This window comes from Chenopodium album, chromosome 18 (genome assembly GCF_948465745.1).
Source record: "Chenopodium album chromosome 18, dcCheAlbu1.1, whole genome shotgun sequence".
NCBI classification, from domain to species: Eukaryota; Viridiplantae; Streptophyta; class Magnoliopsida; order Caryophyllales; family Amaranthaceae; genus Chenopodium; species Chenopodium album.
In genome coordinates, this window is record NC_137851.1 from 19259006 (window position 1) to 19284197 (window position 25192).

Sequence of the window (25192 nt, forward strand, 5' to 3'; positions counted from 1 at the left end):
CACATATACCAACATAACATTAAAACACTATTGACACCAAGTATGGTTTTATCAAGGAATATTGCTCATATATAGTGCAATCAAAATACAAGTTTTAAAAGTGCAAAATGAATAAGTAGTACAAAAGCTTTGAAAGAGTACATCTTTATTGAAGGGAAAAACAACATTCAAAATATCTCTAGAATCTTGATTATACATCTTCAAAGATCCATAGTTTTTGTCTGATAAATAGCAACATCCTTCATTTTATGTAACGCGTCTTCAAAGCATTTAGCTAGATATCATGGATCTAGGATTATCTCTTTTGCCACAAGAATTTGCATGTTAGCGATTCCCGCATAGCTTATCATGTGCATAGTTATTGCCTAATGTTAAGACATATCAAACTTAAATTAAAATCAACTTCAAACTTAAATTAAAATTGATGACAAACACTAAACACATCTTATGATATTGTCATAATATTCCATGTATATTATTAATTAAGAAATAAGTTTGTAAAAAGTTTACGTAATAAAGATTACAATACCTGAATTCAATTTAAAGCTAAAATAAGCTACAAGGACTTTAAATATATATAAGTTCACATAAATTTTGATAAACATAGATATGTGATGAATATAATTGAATAAAATGCACCCCTAAAGTTAAATCACTAACTACTAAAACTCCAAATGAATTAATCACCATTTTTTTATAGATATTGAAAATTACTATGTATTTATAGTTCTAATAAATTGTTGATAAACTTTATTTCTTTTGATAGTGTCGTCGTTAGTTAGTAGCATACCTAGCCAATATGATTAACTTGGATTAGATAATTTAAAATCTAAATAATATCATACAATTGAAGATAAAAATAGCACTTACATGAGGAATGCTTGTAGATGATGATCGTATAAAAGTCATGGGGTTACCAGCAAATGTCATTTCCTCTTGTGGACCAACCATATTTGTGATCATGAAGTTGTATTGCATACAACCCTGTGATTAAGTATGCTGGCAACCTAATGTATCATAACTTAGAAGAATTATTCGCATAATAATATGAATTTAGATGATATAGATAAGAGACATAAGTATATCGACAATGCATTAATATGCTAGAAGAACAATCGAACATATATGGGTTGGGTTTGGGACCCCTAAGGCTTGTGTATAGGATTTTCATAGGGTTACAGGTACGAAATAACTTACTCGGCCACCCAAGAAAAAGCAATGACACAGTTTTGTATGGAATGAAATGGTTTTTTTTTAACACAAATTATTGATTTCAATTTTATTTTTTTTAAAAATTTTGAAACAGTTTATTGATTCCTTTTCAATTTCCACAAACTCTTCAAACTTGGTTCATAACCTGTGGCATCCACTACTTATTTTCAACATGTGTGAACCAAGACTCTATTAAACGGAAAAGGGAATGTTTTAGTCATCAATTTCTTATACTAAAGTGGATCATATATGACCAGTGAAACTAGCTCACAATATGGTACGTAAAGTAGTTTATAGGCTCTCATCAGCTTTGTCTCTATACCACACTCATAATTCTTTTATGTTTCTCAAATGTACAAAAGTATATATAAGCCAAGGAAAAAAAGATGTAGAGTCGTCCTTTACTACTTTGATAATCAATTTTATATGTTAAGGAAAACTGATAAATGTGATTATAAAATCAATCGAAAAAGTAAATGAAATATTGAAATCACGTAAATAGTAATAAAACTAGATTAGTGCTCTTGCGATGCACGGTAGTAATAACCTTTTTCCATAATTATTTGTGATATAATATAAAATAATGCATATAAGAAAGATGAAATAATAAGGCAAAAATTATTAAAACTACAATTGAGAAAAAAAAATACTTCCTCCGTTCCTGAAAGTTCGACTCACTTTGTAATTGTGCGGTCTCCAATGAAATTCTTTGACCATGAATAACTCCGATTATGTATAAGTGAAATTTGTAAAAATTGATATTTGGATTATTTATAATAATAGGAATATAATAAAATCTCACATGCTTATTTATTTATATTGTTTGTATATACCTCATAAATTATAGTCAAACTTATTTTATTTTAAACACATGAATAGTAAATGAGTCGAACATTTAGAAACAGAGATAGTATTATTTTTGAATAGTTGTGTTAAAAATATCTAAAAAAAATACGCATTATATTACATTAATTGTGGATGTTATTCGCAATAAAACTATACAATGTAGATGTCAAATGGCCTTTTTTTAATGTATTATTTAGTTCACAAAAAAAAAAAAAAAAAAAAAAAAAAAAAAAAAAAAAAAAAACTATACAATGTACTTTAAAAAACTAAACTAAGTAGAATAATTGATAAAATTATTACAGAAGTATTTAACTCAAAACTAACTCAATTATTATTATTTCATAAGATTTCAAATCAACACTACGAATAGAAATGTTTTTTTGTTTTTACCCATTAAACCCCACTATTTACAACTATATAATGGTAATTTCAAGAGAGTGAGGAATAACTCAAGTGGTTAGAGCTTCCCTTCCGATCGCAGGAGATCCTGAGATCGATTCTCACCCCCGCCCTTGTGGCTCTCTGAACACCAAAAAAATATATATATAATGGTAATTTTAATGATAATATTGTATTTTTGGCTCCGCTATTTTATACTCTTCACCATATTTCAACCTTCTAAATCATAACTTATTCTCCTTTAATTAAAAGGTATCAAAATCTTGCGTAACTATTTTAAGTAAATAGAACACAGAATAAAAAAATAATACAATTATTATAAAGATAATATATAAGATTAGGAGTAATATATTATTATAGTTGTATTATACAAATATTCACAAAAAAAAAAAAAAAAAGATTTTTGCTAAAAAGAGAAGGAGGAGTTTAGAAGAGAAAAAATAGCACTAGAAAGTGACACGTGTCATTCTCGGTGTCTGTTTTAGTATTATGTTATTAATTGGGAATTAGCTTCAAATGTTCCAAAATTATGCAAATACCATTAATAGCATAAGAAACATATTGGCCATCCAATTTTGACCCTTAGTCCATTAAAATCAGAAGGCCAAGATGATATCTGTGTCCTTAATAGCATTTTTCGTTATTTTGGAAATTTTCAAGCAAATTGTGACTTAGAAACTTTACACAATCTAGTTTTTCCCTTACTTTAAATACCAAATTAATGAAAACTTATCTAAATAAATATTTTTTACTAAAATAGATTGAAAGGTTTGTTACTGCAAATGTTACTTAATGAAGATATTTGTAATACCCCGTATTTTTAAGACATATTTTCTAATTAAATAATTATTTTTTATTTTATATAAATGGTATTTTAGTAAATTATTTTACTACTTGAATTTTGAAGCCAAAATAATATTTGAATTTTGGTGCCAAAAATATTATTTAAACTCTATTATTTTTTTTGATTTTGGATAAGATTTATTATCCATTTTTTTAAACCAGATTATACATATACATTTCGGATATTTTAATTAAGCAAAAAATATTATATTTTCCTATTTATTTTAAAGGACAGAAAATTTATTTAATTAAACTAGGAATTTCGGATTTTCTAGGCATAGACAATCTGAATTTTTTCATGATTAAGTAATTATTTTAAAATTGATATTTTACTAATTAATTATTTTCTACAAAAAATATTATTTACACAATAATTTTTAATCCTTAAAAACTAGAAAATATTTCCTTAAAATCTAGTAAATTTTGGGATAATTATTTTGTTAAGTTTGTATTTGAATTATTTTCCTTAAATTCCTTATTTTCTTAATTCCTGTTTTCCATCTCACAAAGATTTGATCATACAATTTATTTGCCTTAAATCCTTCTTGATTATTCTCCAAGTAAGCTCGCTTGCCATCTTCCATTTCATGATCAAGCTACTTACCTTTATTTTTTGTTTCTTAATCACCATATACTAAACCTTATTTAATTCTTAAACTCTCTTTTCCAAGTAATTCTTTAAACTAAATTTACCATAATTCTTCCTACAAAATCTTACCTTAATTCTTTCATTCATAAGCCTATAAATACCCCCCTAATACCTCTCATATTCTTCACACCAAAACTCAACTATTTTCTTCTTTCTTACTCTTCTTTTACCTCAACCTTTTCCTACTTTTCTTCTCTTCTTTTCCGAAAGAAAATCAGCCTGTATACCTTTGAAGCCAATTTTTGGACATTTTTGGGGTTTTACTATTTCACAGAAAAAATTTTCCCTCAAAAACTACTTGAGGCACTTAATTAAAGAGTAATCGCACCGGTTCAAACCAAACCGATGCGAACTTGAGTTAATTACACCGGTTCGGATTGTTTGGAATGGTTTGTGAGTATACTAATATCGAATGTGACTTTGTTTTGTGCGACTATACTAGTATCTATTTTTGTTTTGTGGTTTTGTTTGGGATTGTTTTAAAATAGTAGAAGCTATAATGATTGTAGATGGTTGGGAATGCATGATTATTCATTTCCTCGCTAGTAACCATTATCTTTTCTAAGATAAATATACAAGGCATGTTTTAGGACAAATGATAATCAGTAAAAACAAGGAGTTCGAATATTAGAGTATGAAAATATTGTTAATTTTAAGTGACTATCTTATGATTTGTCTCTCTTATGAATGTGGGATAACTATCTATGCCGTATGATTTAGATTTGTAAATTTTCTAGATTTTATTAAGTCCTATTGATTGTAGTGTTGTCTTGGGGTTTTATATGTGAAGTTGTGAACCTTATATTTGGTGACTGGTGACATATTGAGTACCTTATATATTTTGCATGACTTGGAATTTTTGTGCAAGAATTCATTTTTAAAGATGTTTCTATAGCAGTAACACTTCTAAATAATTCGAAGTATGCAAAAGGAACTAACCATCAGATGTAGGTGGCCTGGCAAGGCTGCAATTACTGTTGGTCTGGCAAGGCTGCAACTACTGCTGTTGTAGGGTGGCATGGTAAGGCTGCTGCAGCTGCTACCCTACCGAGGCTGCTGCTGCAGGTAGCCTAGCAAGGCTGCAGTTGCTGCCCTGCTCTACCCTGCCATGCAGAGGCTATTGTTAAAGAAGTGAAGCATTATTTTTTGAACCATAGGCAAAGTATCGACTGGTTTACACTAATGCTACTCTACTCTCGATGCTGCTAGTCTAATCTACACTACTATTGTAATATTATTACAGTCGGACTGTTTACAATGTTTACCTATGTTCTATAACTTTTTTTTTTGAGTGAAAATTGTAATATTACAACTTTGTATTAATGAAAATTATAAGTTTGTATATGTTAGTCTTTATATGTCAATTTAAATGCAAAAAAAAAAATAATAATAATAATAATAATTTTTAGCATTGGTGCAGCTTTGAACCGGTGCGAATAACTTTACTTTTCATTTTTATAGGCATTTTTACCGGTGCGAATAAGTGCTATATATTACCACCGGTTTTGAACCAGTGCGATTTTTTTTAGTTTTTTGGCATCCCACCGGTTCAAAACCGGTGCTATAGGGGGTTTTGAATCGGTTCTCTTTTATATTTTTCTACTAGTGAGGTTAGGCGCAAGAATCACCCAATTCGGAGTTATATTGAAGGAGTTATGCTTCTGCAAGTTGTGCCTTTTCTTTCCAACGCAAATCCAATTCTCTTTAATCCTATTCCTTTATTTTCTTCATGGGTAGTTTTCTAAAATATAAATACTTATTTCAAAGATAAAATTTTATATTAAAGTATTATTTCTAAAAGAGTTTTATAGTCCATGCACATTAGGGTTTATGTCTAAAGATGTTGTGATAGCCTTATGATTATGTTAATTGCAAGGTGTATTCGTGATTGAACTTTGAAAGTGTGAAGTGTTGATTGAGATTCGGAACCAAGGTACCTTTAGGTGGCTAGATACCTTAGAAAGTGATTGGTTTGAATAGCATGTTTTATAATTAATTTGAATTATGATTTATGAATAAAGTATGTTTGGGAGAATTGATTTTAATATATGTTTTAATTAATATATTTGAAGCATTTATTTTAATATCATGTTTTAAATTACTTAATTATCATGTTTAAATAAAGGAATTGATTTGAAAAGCTTGTTGAACTAAATAAAAGGTTTTTATCTTGAAAGGAAGAGTTACTGATTTTTGAATAGTTATTAACATGAGATTTAATTCTAACGTAATATTAAAGGCTGATTTTTGAAAGCATGTTGAATTGAATAACAAAAAGGAGTTTTGAGTTAACCTATTACAAAGGTTGATTTTTTTAAAAAGGAATTGAATTTCATGAGAATTATTGAATTATTATTAAAGCTTCATTAGCATGATTATTATATTAATCCCACTATGCGGATTTGGTTGATAAGAGTATGGACTTTGTATGACCTACTCTTTCGTCAAGGATAGCCTTTCCATATAAAGATACTAACTAGAGTTAGGAGAGGAATTGAATTTTTTTAAAAGAGGAATTGATTTTATAAATCATTATTATTGAATTATTGAGTTATTGGAATAATTTTGAGAAGTTTGGGAATTGGTTTTCAATTAGGAGATTGGAATTATTAGAATAGGTTTTAAAAGCATATTTGCTAATAAATTGAGTTTACTTATCTTGCACTTATTGTACTTAGCATATTTTGCTAACCCGTATATCCTATTTGTTATGATTCGCCCTGTTTACCTTATTGGTAAGCAGTGACGATTATTTTCAGGTGGAGTTATGAATGAGCATATGGGAGTCCCGAATTTGCTTCACCTAGTTTAGGAATGTTGGTTTTTATCTCTATTTTTATCAATATTAATAAAAGAGTTTGATTTTCTGTTGCAACGTTTGTTTATGAGTTAAGTATTTTGAGTAGCATTGTGTAATCACACAGCGGTAATACTCCTACATCTATCTCTACAATATAATTATACGTATTATACTAGTATTTCCATAGAGGGAGATTTGGGGTTGTTACAATATTAATATGTTTTCTTCATTTAATGTTAAAAAATAGTATAAAAAGAATTCCTAGTAAAAATATTTTTAACTCAGTTCATATATAATTTACTTTAATGATATATTTTTTTAGTTTTAGTGTACAAAATTGATTTACAGCTTTTATTTTAAAGTTGAATCGCAATTAAGTGTAAAAGGTCAAAACATTTACGAAGTGAGATTGAGGTAATATGATGAAATATGTTCTTGACGTTTCATAATTAGTATTTTCAATATATAAAATTTATACTACGTAAAAGTTTTGCACTCATATACATGTGTAGGGGCGGAGCTACAGGGGGGGCTGGTAGAGGCCCGCCCCTTGTAGCCCAAACTCGTGGCCCTTACTTTTATTAATTTGGCCCCTGTAGAGTTTTAGTATATTTATTGATGATTTCGTTTATATGATGTTGAAATCCTAGTGGTTTAGTGGTAGTTGAGCTAATATTGTTTTGTCTAGGATTGAGGTTCAATTCACTTAGTGTGTACCGTTATTTTTTTTTTTTAAGTGTGTCTCCATAATCTTCTTCATAAATCCAACGACATTAGATCTTTCATTTTATTTTTTTTCCTCTTTTTTTTGCCCAAATCTATACTAAATTTATTCAACTGTTCTGTAAGTGATTTATCTTTTCAATTCTTCAATCTTTTATTTTCGTTCGATTGGTCTTTTTTTTTTTTTTTTTTTTAAATTACCGCCTTTATTTTATAAAAACTCAAATTTTTACTTCTGTAAGTGATCACTTTTTTTTTTTTTTTTTTGGATGATATGATTTGTATACTCATGAAATAAGAAAATCTTAATTTTTAAAGTTCGTGGTGTTGATATACACCAGTTATATACATACGTAGTATATAGGAAAATTAATTGCCAATACTTTTAACATGTAATGTATTATTGACATTTATTTTAATATGAAAATTCATAAATTGTGATTTAGAAAAAAAAATTATTATAATAATAAACCATATATTTATACTTGGTATATTGACCCATCGACCCCCCTAGCTTAAAAATCCTGGCTCCGCCTATGTGGTCAAAGTTTTTCATTTACGAGTAATTTACCCGTGAATTGTCGATAAATTTATAACTTAATGCTAACAAAGGATGTATATTAAATGCGTATATGCAGCCTTAAGGGCTGTAGGGCTGCATATAACATTACCCTTAATTATATTTTACTTCTTGACAGTGGCAGATCTTCATACCTTTTCTTTTAGGGGCCAATAAATTCTAAGATAGAATGTACGTAGTTATATACAAGACTTAATTTAAATAAAGTTAGTTAAGATAAAATAAAATATGGAGTACATTTCTCCCGTATTTGAATTTTAAATATCGTAACAATTGGACATTCCACTATTCACATACCTTTCGTTGACCATAATTATGAATTATACATGAGAAATATATAGTCACGTAAAAATTTATTAGATTAATCTAATTTCAAATTATTTTCAAACCGTTAGCGGTGCGTCTCAATATACGTAGTATATCTTTAAATTATCGATTTGAATTTTTTTCTTACTAATATAAAATTAAGTACATTAATGATTTATGAATGATTGGTAAATACATTTGCAACTAAGATTGAGTACTCAAACTAATTAAATGAAATTTCAATTTTGTGTTAAAAAACATATAAATAATTATAAATAGATATCTGAAATATTAACATTTTAATTTTTTTTTTTGTCAATTGGCATGCAATTTGCCATGTATTAGATTCTTTGATTAACAAAATTTTCCAATTACTTCAGGGGCCAAGCCCACACAAGCCCCTTCAAACATCCGCCATTGCTTCTTGAGCAACATAGTTTAAAAGGTTATCTTCTTTTTCATTTGCCTCAGTACTCTCATACTAGACGTGGAAAAGGGCTTGAAATTTTTACATTACATTTCTATAGTCACTAACTAAAGGCATGGTCATCGCTTATTGATTACATTCAATAAACAAACATCTAGTTAGTTATCTTCAATCATCTTAATTATTAATAAAATTATTTTTCACTATCTCTTTTAACATCTACTTTTCATAACAAAATAAAAATAAATAAATAAATAAATAAAAAAGTAAAAAATTAAAAAAAAAAAATGATAATCAAACAACTAATCACATATAAGACGTGCCATAATAATTGTAAAAAATTATACAGGAAAAAGTTTAATATCTTCAAAAGTTTGGAAATTAGAGCATTAACATACGCCTTCGTTGATTTTTTTTTTATCTCATCATTAATAATTCTTAAAGTGATTTTTTATTTTTTATTTATTTTTTTATTTTTTATTTATTTATTTTTTTTGTAGTAATGACATATATAGTAGTTCTTTTTCATATTGTAATATTGATTGAAAAGTTCAATTAGGAATAGGCAAAGTCATAACTAATCAAATAAATGTATTAAGTAAATATTATGTTCGACCAAATAAGATCACAACGACAAAAGTTTAGATCTAACATATAAATAAGTTAAAACTAGGTAACGGGGCCTAAGAAAAATACTAAATTTTATGAGGGCATGTGTCTTTACCTTTGGTCCAAAGAAAAGCATTGTTAACTTTGCAACAATGTATGAAAAATGAGCCTCCAAAGACTGTTTCTTCTGATCAATCATCTTCTTAGCTCGTTTTACATACATTAGAGGGTTTTCATCATTTGTATAATAATAGATAGGTAAAAGAATGAATCCAAACTTATTACCCCAATTTCCTCCAGATTCATTTTCCATCAAATTGGACATTTCCTTCATAATAAGTAACAAAAATGACAATGTGTTAATTCATCATTTAAATAACAATTAATTACATGTTGTAAATTTAAAAAAAATTGAACCTCTATCTAAGTTTACCTGTAACCCAAGTTGCTTTCTTAAATTAACCATGGCTAATCCAGTAATTTGAAGCCCTTCATGAAAAGCTGATATAATTGTACATACAATGATTGGGTAATTTGTTAGATCAAGTTCAAGCATTTCTATATATATATATATATATATATATATATACACACACGAAGTATATTATATGCATTTGAAAAACATATTTGTATTTTGTTAGATGTGTTCTCCAAGAGCTAACATAAATTAGTGAACATTGAGCCTAAGTAGAATTATTAGATTGCCAACACCTTCTATGAGACCTCATCACGAAAGTTAGGGGAAGTTGACAAATCCTTTTGATCATTATGTGATGCATCTTTCTACTTATCTGTGTACTTATTTTATTTGTGAGCTCAATGGAATGTTAATTCTTCATTCTAATACATTAGTTTAGATTATAACCCTAGCTACCTTATTCCTTTATCAGTACGTTCTCTTAGCAACTAGAAATGGAAACATTGTAATCTTAAGAAGCTCACACCTTTAGAGTTCAATGTCGAGTTATCTTATCTACTTAATTAGAAGTTAGGTTGGGGTTTGAATTTTATATAGGTGTGATAACTTCCTTTTATTTTAGCAATCTGTGGAGGTGTAGACTTTGCTAAACTGATGTGTTAATAAAGAGCAAAGTGTGTTGCATAATGATGTTTTGAATAATAGTAATTTGCTATAGACCAACTATAGTAGTAATGCAAATGTTGAGTAGTGTTGGCAGTACGGTGGAACATGAAAATTAACATCAGTGGAAGAATGATTCAATAACATTAGCAATAATAACAACACCAATAGAAACAACTATAACAACAACAACAACAACAACTATAACAACAACAATAACAGTAGCAATGCCGTCGTGGTCATCATCATCATCAACAACAACAACAACAACAAAGACTATTGGGATGGAAAACGTTTTTTCACCGTATATATACCCCTAAAGTTTATTCACCCCTTGGCCTTTATCAAATACACTATATATCCCTAATTTCACAAAAATACTTAATGCTAGAATGAGAAATGAGAAAATCACTAATCCCTTGACACATCATCTTGGTTAAAATTCAAATTCCCTCCTCTTTTTGTTCTTGACACATCATTCTCGCATTTTGACAATGACATGTGTTAGGATATTATTAGCTTTCTCATTTTCTCATTTCATATCTCATCTCTTATATATATTCATACTCTTTTCCTCTTCTAGTCTTTCCTCTTAAAAAAAAATTAAAAAAAAAAAACCTTTTAAATTTATTTGCAAACTGTCATCCCAAACTACTTTCTCTCCTGTACTATGACCCGAAAAGTGACTATATCACACAAAAGATTATTTTACAATCCAAAATCGAAAGAAAATAATTATATCATTCGAAAAGTGATTATATCATTCTAAAAGTGTTATATCATTTGAAACGTGATTAAAAAATTCAAAAGGTAATGGTTCGTTTGGCATCGATGTGGTTTTCTGTTTTTTGGTTTTTTGTTTTTCAAAATCATATGATAAATGTCATATAAGAAATAAAAAATTAGTCAAACTTAATAAAATCATGATAATTTTAAAAATTAGCAATAGAAAAGTGGAAACACCTTTTTCTTGTTTTATGTTTATGGTTTTTTGTTAAGTTTGAAGTGGTGGGCAGTGGGGTGGCCCGCTTGGGTTACTCGAGTTACTCGGCCAAGGGTTACTCGAGTTACTCGGTACTCGGTTAGGGGTTATTTAAAGAGTTCGGTCAAGGGTTACTCGAGTAATTCGGTCAGGGGTTACTTAACGAGTTCGGTCAGGGGTTACTCGGACAGGGGCTACTTGACGGTTCATTCAAGGGTTACTCGGTCAGGGGTTACTCGAGAGATTCATGACTAGTCAAGGGGCTACTCGATCAAGGGTTACTCAAGGGGTTACTCGGTCAAGGGTTACTTAAGGGGTTACTCGGTCAGGAGTAACTCAAATAACCCTTGATCGAGTAAATTGAGTAACCCCCGGCAACTTGAGTAACTTGGATAACCCCAGCAATTCAAGTAATTCCTAATCGAGTAACTCGATTAACCCTTGCCGCATGGTACAATAGGCCGCATACAAAAAATTGTGAAAAAAAAAAATTTCATCAAATGATTTGGTAATGACCAACAAATTTCCCACAGTTTACTCCCACTACACTCTCCTATAGTTGTACCCTTTACTTCTCCTACTTCCATTTTTTCTAGAAATATTGCTCAATAGTTCCTTTAACTTTTCTCGCTAATTTCTGATCCCTAATCAACTTTACAAATTATTATAGGGTATATAGCAGATGATGATTATGACTATTTGTTCAAAGTTGTGTTGATTGTATTCTGGGGTTGGAAGGTGGTGGTTTTGGTGGTTTAAAAACGTTAGATTTAACTAAGCTTTTAACCAAATTTCACCATTAAGGTCACGTTTGTTAACTTGTAAAAGTTTAAGGCTACAATTGATGATTAAAAAAACAGATTGGCTACCATTGGAAAAACGCAAAAACAGAAAACTACCATTGAGAATTTCCCAAAAAAAAAAAAAGACAATAACAACTACTTAGGCCATGTTCTCTTCACCTTAAAAAAAATAATATTAAGTAAAAATAATTTCAGTTCACTAAAAATAAGTTCAGTTCAGTAAAATTAATTTCATTTCAGTAAAAATAATTTCAGTTCGGTAAAAATAAGTTCAGTTCAGTAAAATTCAGTTTTCTTAAAGAAGAATTATAATAGAAAATCAGTAAAAATAATTTCAGTTCAGCAAAAATAATTTAAGTTCAGTAAAAATAATTTAAGTTCAGTAAAATTAATTTAAGTTCAGTAAAAATAATTTAAATTCAGCAAATATAATTTTATTTTAGTAAAAATAATTTCAATTCAGCAAAAATAAGGTGAATGAATGAGGCCTTACAGGGAAACATTATATTTTTGCATAAAATAAACGGAACTCAAAAGAAATAATTTGTACCATGAGAATGAGATGATCGCGTATCCAAATATTTTGATAACCTAGAGGATATGACTCCAAAGAGAACGTCATTGATTGTCTACAAAACAAAAGCTCTTACTAAATATGGCATTAAATTAGAAATAAAGTTACCATATACGGAGTACAATATAAATACGATTGTTAAGTTAATTAAGATTTTGATAAAATCACAACAACAAAATTATAACAAATTTTTCGTTCTAGTAATGTTGCAATAATGGGGTAGGTGAGGAACAAATTTTAAGATGAAGAGAAAATAGGGGACCATGTGATACATACGGAGAGAGATGGAGCAAAGACGGATCTAGAAAATTACTGTAGGGCGGGCTGCAAAGTTATTAATTCGGGATTCTACTTTGAATTGGAAGGGCTTTTAAAATCAAATGGTAAAATCAAATTGCTTACGATTCTACCGATGTGCATAATCAAGACGTTATATAATTAAATATATTAAAATTATGAGCTTGAAACCTAATTATTGATAGAAAATAGTTGTTACTCATTAAACAACCAATAATTCACAATATATGTTTATAAATAACTATATAAGGATGTTTTAAACTTGTAAGGATTTCGCTAGTTAAGAGAAATATGTAAAATCCGAATGAATCGTAAATCGAATCGTGTGACATATATGAATCATGAATTGTAAAATTGTAAGATTCTAAGATTTAAATCGGGATTTTAATAATAATGGCGGGCCATACAAGTTTTTTCAAAAAATGGCCTTATTGGGAAAAGGGCCAAATTGGTTTTATAAAAATTATTAGTTGGAAAAGAATGGGGACCAAGGGATTTGAACATACTACCTCAACAACATACATTGCATGCATAGCCAACTAAGCTACCTTATATTTTCATTACATAATAGAGCATTACATACTAAAATTGATCCATGGGGTGAACCAAGGCCCGGGTAAGCCTCCCCGCCCTTGTATCTATGAGATAAAGAAAAAACATTTGCAAATAATAAGAAAATTGTTCAATATTATCATATATATATATATATAAACGGTTTCGTAACCAGGCTACGAGACAGCGACACTTGGCATTTCAATATTTCACCAAGTGTCGAGCCACGTTAGTGGCAAATAGGTATTATTGTGATACATATGATGCTAAGTAAGCAAATTTTGGACAACTTTTTTATGATAAAATTATTGTATAGTGTTTTATTATTGTTATACTTCTAATATTTCATTTATACAAAATTAATCATAACTTTTAATAAATAATTTATAATTCAGTTCTATTTCCATCATAAAATTTGTTTTAAAAATTTCTTTAAAATAAGATTGTTAAAAATAATAATGTATGTCCATTATAACTTGTAACCATCTCTTTAATATGACTATCTTAAGTGTCTTTGTAACTTCCTTTGTAACCTCCATATGCCTTTAGTTCACATTGTAACTCTTCATGAATGGACTCTTCATTGTCCATATAGGTTACATGGTTCACATCATGTATATATATAGATGGCCCATGAAATGAATGAATAGAGACAACACAATTACCTATCTACATCTCTCACTAATATTCTCCCTTTCCCCTTATTTTAGAAGACGTTATCAGCACCACGCTCTACCCAATTGCATTAGAAGGTCTTGATGTTAGATTAATTGATACTACATACCTTTGAATCATAATACTACATTATCGTCAGTCGATATGTAAGTATCTTATGATGTTAATTTTTTGAGTTGAATAATTATGTTTGACTTGTGTGCACTAATAATTTTAAAGTTATTCATCTTATATTCTTGATATTTTAATACTGCTTTTGGATTTTAGTATTAAACATTCACAATTTTATTTGTTTGCTAGCTTATTGAAACATTAGTAGTTATGTTAATTAAGAATTGTATGTGGGCTCCTTTTTACATGTCGACTTAACATTACCCCTTGTCACTTTCGTTTAGCCGAAATACTAATTTTATGCTATATATATTTATGTGTTTCGTCTGTTTTATGATCAATTATTCATTGTAATTTTTCTATATTTTAAGATTTTGTTACATATGATTCATGAATATATTATTCTCATACATACTTTTGCCTAGATATATACTCTATCCAATATTGATTTCTGAAATTATAAGTTTTTCCATAATTGTGATAATCTGATATTTCTGTACAACTTTTATATGTTTTTATTATTTCATGTTTTTTTTATTATCCTTATTTTATTTGTATACACTTTTATTATCAACCATTATGTTTTGATATGTATATGTTTGATATTTTATGAGATCTAATTCTGATATTATTTTATATAGTGAAAATGTCAAACCTTGCTAAGCTTGAATTTGTAGCCCTTGATATTACCGAAAAGAATTATTTATCATGGGTGTTAGATGCTGAAATACACCTAGATGTTAAAGGGATTGGTGAAACAATCAAAGAGGCTAATAAGGCAACACCTCAAGATAAGGCTAAAGCCATGATTTTTCTTCGCCATCACCTCCATGAAGGGCTAAAAAATGAATATTTAACTGTGAAAGATCCACAAATCCTTTGGAGTAATCTAAAGGAAAAGTATGACCACAAAAAAACAGTGATACTCTCTAGAGCTCGTTATGAATGTTTGAATTTGAGATTGCAAGATTTTAAATCTGTTAGTTAATATAACTCAGCTATGTTTAAAATAACTTCTCAATTGAAATTATGTGGAGAAAATATTACTGAAGCAGAAATGCTTGAAAAGACATACTCCACTTTCCATGCTAATAATATTGTCCTGCAGACACAATTTAGAGAAAAAGGCTTTCAAAAATATTCCGAATTAATATCTCGTCTTCTTGTGGCTGAGCAAAATAACGAGCTGTTAATGAAAAATCATGAATCACGTCCTACTGGCTCTACTCCATTCCCTGAAGCGAATGTGACATCCCATAACGGGAAAGAAACTAAAAACAAAAACCATTCCAACAGTAGTGGTCGAGGTAGAGGTCACAGTCGTGGCCAATGGCGCGACCGGGGTCGCGGACGTGAATATGGTAGAGGTCATGGAGGTCATTTCACAAATTCACATTCCCACCAGAAGTGGGAACGTAGGGATGATAAAGAGAAAAGTAAGACCAATATATGTTACCGTTGTGCAGGAAAAGGCCATTCGTCTCGGGTTTATAGAACTCCAAAGCATCTTGTTGAACTTTACCAAGAATCATTAAAGAAAGGAAAGAAAGTTGAGGCAAACCTTGTTCTTGAAGATGGTGAAGGTGATTTTGATTTTGGCAATGCAAATCAATTCGATGTTGCTGATTTCCTTATTTCCCCGGAAGGGAATAATTTTGATTTTGGCAGTACAACTCATTTAGAAGTTGCTGATTTCTTCACTGCCCCAGAAAGGAATAATTAAAATTATATTGTTTTGTGTCAGTTTTAAGTATTAGACTTACATTTGGTTATTCTAGTGATTTACTTAAGTTATTTTCTGTGGTTGTAATAAGGACTTTTGCTTTATGAATTTATGAACTATTTGAGTGTTTTTATTGATTTATTTATTTATCATCTTTATTTTATGCTTAATTTTTTTACATATATTTTATTTCATGAAGAACATGGATATTACTTAAGTTCAATTTGCTATGAATGGTGAAGAATTAAGTCTTGCTAATAGTGCAACTACTAATACAATACTTAAAAATAAAAAGTATTCCTCTCATTTGATGATGAAAAGGATTAATGTGAGTACCATATCGGGTAGTACAAATATCATTGAGGGCTCCGGAAGAGCCACTATAAAATTGCCTTGGGGAACTGAAATTAAAATAATTGATGCTTTATACTCCCCATTGTCTCAAAGAAATTTATTAAGTTTTAAGGATATTTTCGCAACAATGGTTATCATATTGAGACAATTAATGAAGAAAATAACGAATTCCTTCAAATCACGAAGATAACTCAAGGCACATTTTTTGGAGAAACTCCCTACATTCTCCAGTGGTTTGTACTACACAAAAATTAATACTATTGAAACTCGTGCTATAGTAAACCAGAAGTTTACTGATAATTTTGTTGTTTGGCATGACCGGTTAGGCCATTCCGGTTCAATAATGATGCGAAGAATAATTACAAATTCATGTGGACATTCTTTGAAGAGCCAGCAGATTCTTCATAATAATTTTTCATGTGCTACTTGCTCAGAAGACAAGTTGATAATTCGCCCATCACCAGCTAAAATTAATTTTGAATCAATTAGTTTTCTGAAACGCATACAAGGAGATGTTTGTGGGCCCATACACCCTCCATGTGGACCATTTAGATACTTTATGGTTTTAATTGATGCATTAACTAGATGGACACATGTGTCCTTGTTATCAGCTCGTAACCTGGCGTTTGCGAGATTACTTGCCCAATTGATTAAGTTACGGGCACATTTTCCAGATACATCTATTAAGACTATACGGCTTGATAATGCTGGTGAATTTACATCTCAAGCTTTCAATGATTTTGCATGTCCATTGGGATAAATGTTGAACATCCTGTAGCACATGTTCATACACAAAATGGTCTGGCAGAGTCATTAATTAAACGTCTTCAGTTAATTGCTAGACCATTGCTTATGAATTCCAATCACCCAATTTCTGCTTGGGGACATGCTATATTACATGCAGCAGCACTAATTCACATCAGGCCAATAAGTTATCACAAGTTCTCCCCATTACAATTGGTTTATGGTCAGGAACCAAATATTTCCCATCTAAGAATTTTTGAATGTGCGGTTTATGTTCCAGTAGCTCCACCATAACGCTCTAAGATGGGTCCTCAAAGGAGGTTGGGAATATATGTTGGGTTTGAATCCCCGTCAATAACTAAATATCTTGAGCCTACAACAGGGGATTTATTTACGGCTCGTTTTGCGGATTGTCATTTTAACGAGTCACTTTTCCCAACATTAGGGGGAGAAAAGAGAGAGCTGGAAAAAGAAATTAAATGGAATGAATTATCATTATCCTATCTTGATCCTCGAACTAAACAATGTGAACTGGAAGTTCAAAAGATAATTCATTTACAAAGTTTAGCGAATCAATTGCTAGACTCGTTTGCTGACCCAAAAAGAGTGACCAAGTCACATATTCCAGCTGAAAATGCTCCATTTAAAATAGATGTCCCGAAAGGACATAATAAATTTGCTAATGAGTATAAACCATGTCAGAAACGTGGAAGACCAATAGGTTCCAAAAATAAGAATCCTCGGAAAAAGAAGGAGCATTAATTGATGATGGTCAAATTGAAGAAATAATTTCCGAAGGATCTCCAGAAGAGAATTTAGACATGATACAAGAAGAAATTCAAGTACCTGATAATGAAGAAAATTTCAACAAATTATATAATGTCTAGAATTACATGGAACCAAAATCAAATCGACGTTGATGATGTTTTTGCATGCAATGTAGCATTAGATGTTATGGATAACAATGAGGATCATGAACCAAAATCCATTGAAGATTGTAGACAAAGAAATGATTGGCCAAAATGGAAAGCAATTGAAGCAGAATTAAAATCTCTTGAAAAAAGAGAAGTATTCGGACCTGTAGTCCGTACACCTGAAGGTGTAAAGCCGGTGGGATATAAATGGGTCTTTGTGCGAAAGAGAAATGAAAAGGGTGAAGTTGTAAGATATAAGGCGTGATTAGTTGCACAAGGATTCTCACAAAGACCCGGTATTGATTATGAGGAGACATATTCTCATGTGGTGGATGCAATGACTTTTAGATTTTTGATTAGTTTGGCAATAAGAGAAGGACTTGACTTACGTTTGATGGATGTAGTCACTGCTTATTTATATGGCCCACTGGATAATGATATTTATATGAAACTCCTAGAAGGATTTAAGCTGCCAGAAGCAGCAAAGTCTGGTTCTCGAGAACATTTCTGTATTAAAGTGAACAAATCCCTTTATGGATTGAAACAATCTGGGCGTATGTGGTATAACCATCTAAGCGAGTATTTGTTAAAAGAAGGTTATAAGAATGATCCTATCAGCCCATGTATTTTTATAAAGAAATTTGGATCGGGATTTGTTATAATTGTAGTGTATGTTGATGATTTGAATATCATTGGAACTCCTGAAGAGATTTCGGTGACTGTCAATTATTTAAAGAAAGAGTTCGAAATGAAAGATCTTGGAAAGACAAAATTTTTCTTGGGGTTACAAATAGAGCACCTAGAGAATGGAATCCTTGTGCATCAATCAACATACATAGGAAAAGTTCTTAAAAGATTTCTATGGATACAGCACATCCATTGAGCAGCCCTATGGTTGTAAGATCACTTGATGTAGTGAAAGATCCGTTCCGACCTCGGGAAAATGATGAATAAGTTCTTGGTCCTGAAGTACCATATCTTAGTGCAATTGGAGCACTAATGTACCTTGCAAGTCATACACGACCTGACATATCATTTTCAGTTAATTTATTAGCAAGGTTTAGTTCATGTCCAACCCGAAGGCATTGGAATGGGATTAAAGATTTACTTCATTATCTTCAAGGTACGAAGGATATGGGCTTATTTTTCCCAAAGTTGTCCAAAGAAAATTTGATTGGTTTTGCAGATGCAGATTATTTATCTGATCCTCATAATGGTCGGTCACAAACTGAATATGTGTTCACATATGGTGGTACTGCCATTTCTTGGCGTTCTATGAAACAAACCATTGCAGCTACTTCTTCCAATCATTCTGAGATTTTAGCAATTCACGAGGCTAGTCGTGAATGTGTATGGTTAAGGTCGATAATTCAACATATAAAAGAAGTTTGTGGTTTATCATCTGGGAAAGAGGCACCGACAACTCTATATGAGGATAATGCAGCTTGTATTGCTCAACTTAAGGAAGGATGCATCAAAGGTGACAGAACAAAGCACATCTTACCTAAATTTTTCTTCACTCATGATCTTTAGAAGAATGGAGATATAAATGTATTGCAGATTCGTTCAAGTGAGAATTTAGAAGACTTATTCACTAAGGCTCTTTCGACCGCAACATTTAAAAAGTTAGTTTATCGTATTGGATTGCGTCGTCTCAAAGATCTTCAGTGATATAATAATGAGGGGGAGTAATTGTGCGCTGCACTCTTTTTCCCTTATCCATGGTTTTTTCCCACAAGGTTTTTCCTGGAAAGGTTTTTAATGAGGTAGCATATAAGTGCATTAAATCTCTCTTAGATAATGGGCATCCAAGGGGGAGTGTTACAAATAATAATATATGCCCATTATAGCTTGTAACTATCTCTTTAATATGACTATCGTAAGTGTCTTTGTAACTTCCTTTATAACCTCCATATGCCTTTAGTTCACATTGTAACTCTTCATGAATGGATTCTTCATTGTCCATATAGGTTACATTTTTCACATCATGTATATATATAGATGGCCCATGAAATGGATGAATAGAGACAACACAATTACCTATCTACATCTCTCTCTAATATTCTCCCTTTCCCCTTATTTTAGAAGAAAGATCCATTTATAATATATTTTTAAAAAATTAATAGAGAATTAGTAAAAAAAAAATATGTTTTAATTAGTTAAAGTAATATTAGTTTAAGTTCAATAAATATAATTTCAAGTAAATAATAACATAGATATCTTATTTTATACTATTTGAATAATCCTTTTTGATAAATTAATTTTTTTTTTTTTAAAGAAAGTACACTATTATATAAATGAGTGATATGATATTGTATTTCAAAATATCACGTATTATCAAAAAGTATATGACCCGTATTTAACATTCAAGCCAAAAAATTTATACTAAAATTTAATCAACCATCTGGGCATTGTCCGGGCACAAAACTAGTGTGTGTGTGTATATATATATATATATATATATATATATATATATATATATATATATAAGATGCATTTAAATGAAAGCTTAGGCCTTGTTCACTTCACCTTAAAAAAAATTAATATCAAGTAATAATAATTTCTGATCAACAAAAATAAATTCAGTTCAGTAAAAATATTTTCAGTTCAGTAAAAATAATTTTAGTTCAGTAAAAATAAGTCCAGTTCAGTAAAAATAAGTTCAGTTCAATAAAATTCAATAACTTTAAAGAAGAATTATAATAGAAAATCAGTAAAAAAAAATAATAATTCAGTTAAGCAAAAATAATTTCAGTTCAGTAAAAATAATTTCAGTTCAGTATAAATAATTTAAGTTCAGTGAAAATAATTCCAGTTCAGTAAAAATAATTTAAGTTCAGTAAAAATAATTTCAGTTTTTAAAAATAATTTCAGTTAAGTAAAAATAAGGTGAATTGAATGGAGCCTTAAATGATTCGGACTATTTATGTATATTTTATTCGTTAAATATATCCATAGCTTTTTAAATTATATATTGTTGTTTAATATTCACGTGGAGATATCATCAATAAATCATACAAAATCATAATACTTCCTCCGTTTATTTAGTTGCATCACTTTTCTAAATGGAAGTTTTAAATTAGTTGCATTACTTTTCTCTTAAACTAATAAATTCTTTCTATCTCTTTCCTATCACATGGGGCTCTATTTATTTTGTCTCTCTACATATCTCTACTCTAAAAATTGGGTAGGAGTCTGTGAAAACTAAAGTGATGTAATAAAAAATAGAATAACATTAAGGTAAAGCGTCATTCCTAAACTCAGGATCAAGAATTGGGGCACTAGCCAACACAATCATTCATGATTTTCCCTTCTAGTGACGTCTTAAATATTCGTTTTGGCTTTTAAAGGGCCTACAATGATTCCAAATTGTAGGTTTGATTTAGATTGAATTTGGTTTTGACTTTACTGTAGTTTGGTTTGACTTGAACTTTGCTTTTGGTTAATGTCTTCCGCTTTTGTCTTTGATAAATGTCATTGCCATTATCACGATATCGGTAATGTCTTAATTATTTCCTATTTCGTATTTAAAAAGGATAAAACATGTATTTCAAAATGAGGAATTTTTAGGGTGTTACACTCATCTCCAATGGATTTACTTGAAACAATAAGTAAAGCGTAGGTGATGGGATGAATTTCGAAAGCAATCGTCAAAGCTATTTTTCAAATTAGTTAGCACATAAAATGCAAAAATGAGGAGGTGGTCTTTTAATATGTACCCCTAGAAGGCGCCTCACCTCGGTGGATTACCCAATGCATTTATTCAAACAAATTGGGATCTTGTAGGCCCAGTGGTATATCCAGGAATTTAGAATTGTGGATTCAGAATCATCAAAATAAACATAGTAAGACATAGGTCTTTCGTTTAGTTTTTTTAATTGCAATGTTGGGGATTTCACGCTTGCTAATACACATTTTATAAATAAAATATCTTAAATTTTTGTAAAAATTAGAAATAGTTGATAGCATAAAAATATTTTTCAAGATAAATCTAACAAAATCCCACTCGGGTATAAGAAAATATAATTTTTTTTTAAAAAAAAAAAGCTTTTTTTTTCCAATAAATCGGTGGGTTCAATGAACCCACCCTAAATACGCCCTATTGGCCTTTACAACACTATCTACAAGGTGATCTCAAAGTGCATCATTATCAAAAGAATAAAGCAAGCCTTGAATGAAATTTTAGGGGAGTTCTAAAATGCCTTTGTTATTGGCAAGTTAATTTCTAATAATTGCGTTCATTATAGCTCATGAGTTGTTGGATAGGATTAAACATAGGAAAATGGATGATGTCAATGCAACATTGATTGATTGATCATAATAATGATAGAATCAGGTGGGACTTTTAAACGACGTTCTGTAAAGAAAATAGAGAGAAAAACAATTCCTATTATTCACGTTCGTTACTGATGATGTTCTCGTCTTTTTGGACCATCTATTAATTTATGACCATAAAAGAAACACTAGTTGATTATTATTAGCTCTTAAATAGATTTGGTTCAGACTAATTTATTGTGGATCACTAATACTAAAGACACTATGGTGATTTTATTAATTAAAAAAAAGACACTTTATTAAAATAAAGGTTATTATGTTGAAATAAAAGGCGGTTTGGTATTATAAAGGCTATAAGAGGTTAATAGTTTTTTAATGAAATTTTTTATATAATGGTCAATATATATATATATATATATATATATATATATATATATATATATATATATATATATATATATATATATATATATATATATATATATATATATATATATATATATATATATATATATATATATATATATATATATATATATATATATATATATATATATATATATATATAAAGGTCAATATTTTAAAATTCGAGTCATTATATTCAACATAACGTCGTATTTTAAGTTCACAATAATATTAAAGATCATATATATAAGTTTTAATAAAGGTTACTATGTTAAAAATAATGTTACTATGTTAAAATTAGGGATCACTATGTTCAATATAATGTCAGTTGCGTGCGTATAAATCTTAGGTCCATAATAATATTATTGTTGACTAGGTCCACGCAAGTTCTTCTGAATACACTTCAACCTTTTGTGGGAGTTCTAAGAAAGCCTCTTGACTGCCCTGGTAGAAGGCATTTTGGACCTTGTTTGTAAGTATTTGATTTAATTGGTCCTTTGCCATTATCTTTTAGACCATGTACTTCCCGCAATGGTTTTTCTCGGGAAATTTTACGAAGAATTACCATTTAAATGACGAGTTTTGGAAATAACTACCATTTAAATTTTTTTTTGAAACAACTACCACAAAAACAAAATAAGTTTGAGTAGCACTATCTTGACAACTAATCCGGCGAGAATCTCCGACAGTGGGCCCCACGAATTACGTTTTCCCTCCTAAAATTCCACCTGAATTAACGCATGTATCCCTAATTTAATTTCTCCCTAACTACCTATCTTCCTCTTAATTAATTTCCCTCCCAACTCCATTCATCCACCTTCATTCACTCATCTCCATCTACTCATCTCTGAAACTCATAGAATACTTGCTACAAATACACAAACAAAGAATGAGTAATGAACCCTAGATTGGATAATAAAGATTAGTTGCCCCCAAAACCCCCAATTTTAGAAATCCCCAATTTCAATTTTTTTCCCAAGAACCCTAATTTGAAGATTTAATTGAGAAATTATGTCAATTACAATGGAAAATAAGATATACATTACCTTGACATGAGTTCGCCGAACAATTTACCTTCTTCTCTCGCTCGGAATTGAAAGCAATCAAGATATTAGGGTTTTAATTTTTTAAACAATGGCAAAAGGGGAAAACGAAGTTTATCAGTTATAAATAGAGGAGAGAGAAAGAATTTTAGGAGGGAAATTGTAATTCGTGGTGTTCACTGCCGGAGATTCTTGCCGGAATAATTGTCAAGGTAGTGCTAATCAAACTTTTTTTGTTTTTGTAGTAGTTGTTTCAAAAAAAAGAAAAAAAAAATTAAATGGTAGTTGTTTCCAAAACTCGTCATTTAAATGGTAGTTCTTCAAAAAATTTCCTTTTTTTTCGTAATATAATACGGTCCTACGGAGTATAAAGTATAAATTTAAGGAAAATTTGTCAAGAATAACAAAACCTTTCAGCGATCTTCTAATAATAGAACGACCTTAGGATTATTTCAAAATAAAACGACCTTTGATACACATCTGCCAAAAATAGAAAAAAAAAACCCGTAACTTGTTTTATAGGTTACATTTGACATGTGTCACTTGGTGATTGGTTAAAATATTTTTAAATTATTTTCACATTTTTCTTTAATAATAATGATTTAAAAAAAATACAATTTAAATTAAAAAACTAAAACAAAAACTGAAATATTAAAATTGGAAACCCCTCCCCCTTGCCCGCAGCCACTCCACCGGGCCACCACTGCCCGACATCACCGCCGGTGACCAAAGCCCCCTACCTAACACCGGTGATGCCCCCTCTAACCTAGTGCCCAACCATCCAGCGCCTTTCCCCTTCCCCTGAACCACCTTCCCCCCACCCTAAATCCCCTCTCCATCCCCTCAAAAACACTCCTCTCCCCGTCGGACGACAACCAAACTCACTCCCTTGTGCCGAGGAATCTGTTTATCCCCTTCGCCAGTCGTCTCCACCCACTTCCCCCTTGAACCACCACCTGAAAATCCTAAAACCCCAAAATTGAGTGGTGGTTTTAGGGGTTTTCGACTTTTTAGTGGTGGTTCAAGGAGGAAAGGGGGTGGAGACGACCTTCGAAAGGAAAAATTGGTTTGCCGGCACATTGGAGATTGTTTGGCGCCGGCCGGTGAGGAGAGGAGGGTTTTCGAGGGGAGGGAGGAGGGTTTTCGCGGTGAAGGAGGAGGGTTTTAGGGAAGGAGGATCGGAAGGTGGTTTAGTGGAAGGAGCTGGGTGGTTGGGGTCTGGGTTAGGAGGGGCGTCGCTGGCGCCGGGGTAGGGGTAGGGGCCT

The 25192-nt window shown here is 30.5% G+C and overlaps 1 pseudogene; it reads right to left on the reverse strand.

Annotated features, from left to right (window-relative positions):
* Positions 1–200: 200 nt before the first annotated feature.
* Positions 201–25192, reverse strand: part of LOC145591963 (wax ester synthase/diacylglycerol acyltransferase 4-like) — a 28225-nt pseudogene continuing 3233 nt past the window's right edge.